Here is a 6861-nt window from a genome sequence, read left to right on the forward strand (position 1 = left end):
AAATCCTTCCAAATTAATAGTACCAAAAGGAAGACTCAGGCCTGGATTTGGATAGTCAAAGGAAATGTGAGTAACCTAAAAGCAGAAATTATTATGTGGAAAATCAGTGTATTTGATTACAACAAAATTTAGAATTTCTGCTTAGCAATAGATACCATTGAAAAATTTAACAGAAAATGACAATTAAGAAAATAATTTTCAACACCTAAAGCAATATATATCAATACCAAAAATACTTCTAAAAAATCCATATGGAAAAGGTAGACATTTTAGTAGGAAAATGGCAAAGGGTATGAACAATCAAAAAATGTGAAATTCTAATGGTTAACAAGGATATGCAGTGATGTTAAAACCCTTGGGTGTTCAGAAAAATTTCAGGTTGACAAAAGTAGAGAAGTTGTTTAATGCTAAGAGGTGGGAACTTTCACCTCTAGCTGGGAGTATAGCCAGGTAGAGCCTTTTTGGTGAGCAGTATGATGCTATGTAGTCAAACTGAGTCCACATACACTGTGACTGAGCATTCAGTTCTGCGAAAGCTACCACAGAAAGCTGCTCACACAATGATGAGCAATAATATATATGTATATATTATTGATTTCAGAGATAATGGGAGAGGGAGGGAGAGACAGAAACATCAAAGATGAGAGAGAATCACCGATTCGCTGCCTCCTGCATTCCCCCCACTGGGGACCCAGCCAGCAACCTGGGCATATGCCCCGTCCAATCAGAACTTAAACCTCGACCTCCTGGTTCACAGGTCGACGCTCAACCACCAAGCTGTACCGGCCGTGCTGCACTGTGATATCTTTAAGCTAGAATTCCTTTTGCAAGAGTCTACTTCTCTGTAGATAATTTCTAATGACTCTGGGCCAGGCAAATATTTCACACAAGATTTGGAAAGCAGAAGTGGGGCAGCGCACACAACCTTTTACCCTTAGAAAGACATTGCTGGGCACCAGGCACAAGAGCAGGACAGAAAACTGGCTTCAATTAAAGAGTATTAGCCTTTATTCAGCATCCCCAGGCCTCGTTCTAGGTCCATGTACATTCACAGAATAAACTCGGATTAACATTTATTAGTTCTGGGCTTTGCTGTTTGTAAAATTGCTGACCATGATGATAGCTGTCCTCTGTCTACCTCTCCCTCCATGCTTTCTTATCCATTCCTTTACCCTCTCTCCTCCCCTTGTTCTTCCTCCTCTCCTTCATAAGACTACGAAGACATCCTCTGATGAATGTTATTAATAACCCTAATGCTGAAGAGACTAGATGTTAATCCACTGAATAACTCTGTCCAGGAGATGGGCCACATTGTATTCAACAACGCTTTCTAGACACATAATTGGATGATTGCATATCACTTCCTTAATGGTCCTGGTAAAAAAAAATATAAATTAAATTGCTCTTTATTTTTTTTAAAAAAATTGCCATTTCACTAAACCTGCTGTTAAACCGAGATTAATGTTCATCTAAAGTAGAAATTACCTAATAATTCCTCCCACCACACAGCTCAGGAATTTGGAAATAGCATATCAGGATTTCCTCTGTAAATGTATGCCATGAATCTCAGCCTTCTCAGGACACATACCAAAATGGCTTTTAGAGTTGTGCAGGCTGCCTCCTTCCATCCCTAATGGCTCAGCTTCGATAAGACTCAAAGGTATTGCATATTAGAGCCCTTTCCTCCCCATAAGCCTGGAGGAACTAAGCCCAACTCTCGAGCTCTCCATTCTTCCATTGTGTGTGGGTGTTTGGGGGAACTTGGTTACAAGTGGCTGTCAGCAGTAAGTCTAAAACTAAGAAAAAAAAGGAACTCCTGATTTATGACCCAAGGGGTGAGCCTTATTTCAGAAATGTAAAGGTAATAGGCATGCACATACACGCATGCATACACACGTGTGAGCACACACACACTACCTACTCACATACATACTCATACACACACGCAACCATATGCCACTCCACATACACACAGAGACACACACCAGATATGCCACATATACGCATCTATACACATACATACACATGCTCAGAAAACATACTCTGATATTGATGTTCAAAAACAATTAACCGTCAAAAGAAGATGAACTGCTCAATGACAAGAATGCAGAACTTAGTCTCTTTTGTGATTTTAAGTGACAACTGTAAAAAGACGATCTAATAAGATGATTTCATCCATGCAAGAGATTCTTTTGCCTATAAGCATAAAAACAATATCCTTTGGGGTGAAAAATAAAATAAGAGTTATCCTACATAATAAAAGGCTAATATGCAAATTGCCCCTTGGGAGTTCGACCAACTGGGAGTTCAATCACTCACTATGACATGCACTGACCACCTGGGGGCGGCGTGGAACAAAGGAAGGCCCTGGCCAGCAGCCGGAAGGCCCTGATGGCCCTGATTACCTGCCAGGCCTAGGGACCATACCCGTGTACGGATTTCATGCACCGGGCCTCTAGTCATTTATATAACCACTTACTATAAGCCAGAAACCATTAAACTGAGCTCAGTTTGCTTATGGTAGTTTGGAGGTTTGTGTTATGTGAGAAAGGGTGGTGAACAATTATTTTCATTGACTTGCTGAGATGACTATCTTGTAGACCAAATAAAGGCAATATAACTCTATTACCTGATTCAGTGAGGTTTACAAGACATTAACCATGTTAAGAATCACATCGCTGATCAAAATCCAGGAAGAAGCTCCAGGCATGAGAAATAATGTCATTTCTACCTTTGATCAGGTTTCAGTTACATTATGATATCCTAAAACCCTAAATCTCTCTCTGTCACTTTTTATGGTTTCCTAGTTCCTGTAGATAGGTTCAAGATTTTGGTTTAGCATTTAAATGTTTAAAGCGTAGCTGTTTTATCATCTACTAGAGGCCCAATGCATGAAATTCGTGCAAGAGTAGGCCTTCCTTCCCCTGGCTGCTGGTATGGGCTTCCCTCACAGCCCCGGCTTCATCCGGAAGGTTATCCGGAAGGACATCTGGTCTAATTAGCATATTACACTTTTATTATTATAAATGTCTGATAATTCCAAAATCTGATGTCTGTGCTGACCCATGTCTCCTACTGTCTGTTATTTCTGCTCGTTCTTTATTCACTGCCTTGTTTCCTTGGGTGCCTAGTTATTTTTGAGTGCATGCTGATCATTGCCCTTGAAAAACAATCTGCATCCCTGGGTGAATGTTCCCTCCACCACAGAGGCTTACTAGTAGTGCTTACTTCTGCCAGATATCTGGGACACTTCGAGCCAGGGACAACCTCAAGCCAAGGCTTGAGGGTCTTGGGTTAACCCAGGTTATATGCATCCAGGGTATAAATCTGTTACCAGCCTGTACCCATCTCAGGGACCAGTTTTAATTATTTTCTTCCTTTACATTCTCTTCTTCTGCTATGCTCAGCACCAGTGAAGTCTTTCCTAGGCTTCCTCATATTAAAGGGAAGAGAGTGAGTTTATCTCTGGTTCAGCTCGAAATACCTACCTCTTTGCATTCTTGTTTAATCATTGAGAGTATCCTGTAAAACTCCTAGTCTTCAGCACACCGTGGGCCTTCTTCTGTCTCTCTCACTCCAGTTAGCCACTAACCCCAAATCCAAGTGTATTGCATTGGCAAATACTTTAAAGCCATAAGCAGCCTGCGTGTTCCAATATCCTACGTACTGTTTTGGATACTGACTTCCATCCATAAATTGACCTGGAATTTTCTGTCTCTTTTTTTAGTACTTCAAAGATTTTAAGTTGATTTTTCAATGGAAATGTCTTATCTAGCACTTTTTCGGTTTTGACAAAAAGTTAGATCTGAATAACCTAGACTACAATACGAAAAAATAACTTATAAAAGAGCATTTTCTATTTGGAAGTTACATGAAAATATGTTTGAATTATTCTAAACTGTATGTCTCCCACAATATTCTGAGACTCAATAAAGAGTTTTGTGGTGTAATGCACATACGTTCACATCAGCATCATACCTGACTATAAGTGGCTTATAGATAAATGGCTTGGAAAATGGTAAGTTTAACTGCCTTAAAACAAATTCTGAAACAATATAATATTTATGAAATCAAGTATTAATTATGTTATTTTATGTTTTTAAAATGCACAGTTAAATAAACAAGGTATAAGAATCAACTATTCAGGTTTGGAAATAAATGTAAAATCAAACCTCTACATATTCACCGAACATTAAAGCTGACAAGAGCATTCTAGGTAACTTCTGTTTAAGGACAGATGTGAAGAACTTACACCATCAGTAATTAGGTATGTTAATGATATGCTTTTAATCATTACTACATGCATGTGGCTTTTCATTGTGGACCAAGCTCAATTGATTGGCATTTTGATGTCTTTGTGGAAATGACATATTCACAAATTTTTATTTTAACATGGACATTTCTGTATCTTGTTCAGTTATCTTAATGGTTCTTAGCAGTTTCATTCCACAACAGAAACTTAAGTTGCTTTTAATAAATTTTGTAAGTCAATAGAGAAGAAAAAGAGAAACAAAACAAAACAAAAATAGACTTCTAAAGGGCTCTTGCATTTGCTACATTTCAGACACTGTGTATCACCCATCATGCAATATCTAGGCTTTTTGACAAAAACTCTCCATGTCATTTTCCATACTGGGAGATTTTTGAAAACATGGTGTGAGCACTTTGCAAAATGGCCTTTTAAAGGCAACGCATCTGCTCCCGACGATCCCCAGATTTCTCCTGGGTTACATTTTCTCATATCACCCAATGGTCCACTTAGACTCAGTTGACTAGGAATTCACTGAACAGGCAGACACTCCATTTTACCTTACAAGGCAACACCTCTCGAGCTGTCTGGTTCCTTTAAAAAGGAACTATTTTTGATGATTTTTCCCTCCTAGTTCTCATGTCAAAAACAATAGTCCCTGAATCAAGAAAATGCCAAAGAGTAAAAACAAGCCAATGCATTTAAATAGTAGAATTACATCTCACAAATAAGATGGGACTGGACTGCAGCTTTATAACCCAACCGCATTCCCTTCTACTTGCACAAGGTCATTGCACACAGGACCTGAATTCTCCTTAGAGCTCGCCCATCTCTTCCTAGGAGGCTGAAGAATTTATAGACACAAAACAGGCAAGGCCATTTCTTAGAGAATATGCAATGCAGTTTATCCAGAATGACATCTTGGAGGTTATTTTGTCCTCCCTGGTCTCAAATAAGTCATGCTGATGCAGTAAAATATTTGCAAAATTCATAACCAAAGTGCTCTGTTGTATTTTAAAAAAAATTAAGTACTTCCAGCCAGAGTCCTAGTGAGACCGGTCTCAGCTCCCCATTCCCCATGAATAATAACAACGCTCCACTTGGGAAAAGAGGAGATTTTCATTTTATGAGTCCTGATATGAGAGAAATCCCCTCATGCACTCACCCTCTCTTTAAGGTACCTCTGTGATTATTAGATAGCTCAGGGCCCCGCATTTGAAAACACAGTGCTTCTCATACCTTAAGCTCTTTATCCATCTCAGCTCTGGTTTCTAACTACAGCAGTCACAGAAAGATAGATCCTGTCAACCTGTCATATTAGAGAAAAAGAAACCGGTTTTCGTTTGATTTACCTGCTACCCCTGAGCATTTCCAGAAAAACCAGGCTTTCACATAGCACACCAGGCTCATAAATGTGTTAATGCACAAACCATCCCATTATTCTCACTATCTCCTCCCGAGAAAGGAACGATGATAGAGAGAGATTAATGGACAGGCCCAAAAGCCATCCAGGAAATTAGTAACAGGTCTGGGATTAAGCCTCTGGGTTTTTGCCACCCACTGTTAAGGTAAAGCCGCTAGTCCACCCAGCCTCTCCAGGCTCCAGGTTAAGCTATGGTGGAAATGTGGGCGGGGAGGGCACCGCTCATCAGCCCCAGCAGCTAGGGGTGCAAAGCATCTGCGAACACACAATTGTAGGAACAGTCAAGGAACCTGTTTCCATTCCAACGTGTGCTCAGAAGCCTCCTGCTGTCGCAGAGATGTCACCCAACAGAGGAATCTGAAGGCAGATCACGGAGAACCGCTGAGGCTATTTGAATTGCAAACCCCTTAACTACACTGTTTTTATGTGCATGCAGAACAACGCTATGAATTGTCTCACGGAGGAGGGCATATACCCTGAGAGTCACATGAAAGTCGTAAACAGAGTGCAGGATGGGAGGTAGGGCCTGGGATCGCCTCCATGCTTCTCCATGACTTTTCTGTATGATGGCCACTGGGAGCCCACAGCGGGCTCGTATCAGCCTTCAGGCACACGGGCCCAGTGTCTTGCATGCACAGGGGGTTGTTTATGAAACGGTGCAGAGTGAGAAGACCTGAAAGAAGTTATGAAGTCTGCCACTTTCCCGCCGGATGACCTTGGGCAAGTTACTTTCCTTTTCCATGACCTCATTTTGGAATCCAGATTACTTAAGCTTTATATACCCACAGGCTATTGTGAAGATAAAATGAGATGGAAAAAGACATCGTTGTTTATAAAATTGAAAACTGTAAGTCCACTAAAGGAATTCTAATAGTTGCCTAGGAGAGCATCCAAAATCATTCTTTAAAGCTGCCACCTCTTGCCCTAGCTGGTTTGGCTCAGTGGATAGAGTGCTGGCCTGCGGACTAACGGGTCCCGGGTTCGGTTCCAGTCAAGGGCACATGTCCGGGTTGTGGGCTCCATCCCCAGTAGGGGGCGTGCAGGAGACAGCCGATCAAGGATTCTCTCTCATCACTGATGTTTCTATCTGTCTCTTCTTCTCCCTTCTTCTCTGAAATCAATAAAAATATATTTAATAAATAAATAAAAATAAACCTGCAACCTCTTTAAGCAATGGAGAGACACTGAT

Source organism: Myotis nattereri (genome assembly GCF_964212035.1).
Source record: "Myotis nattereri genome assembly, chromosome: 20".
Lineage (NCBI taxonomy): Eukaryota > Metazoa > Chordata > Mammalia > Chiroptera > Vespertilionidae > Myotis > Myotis nattereri.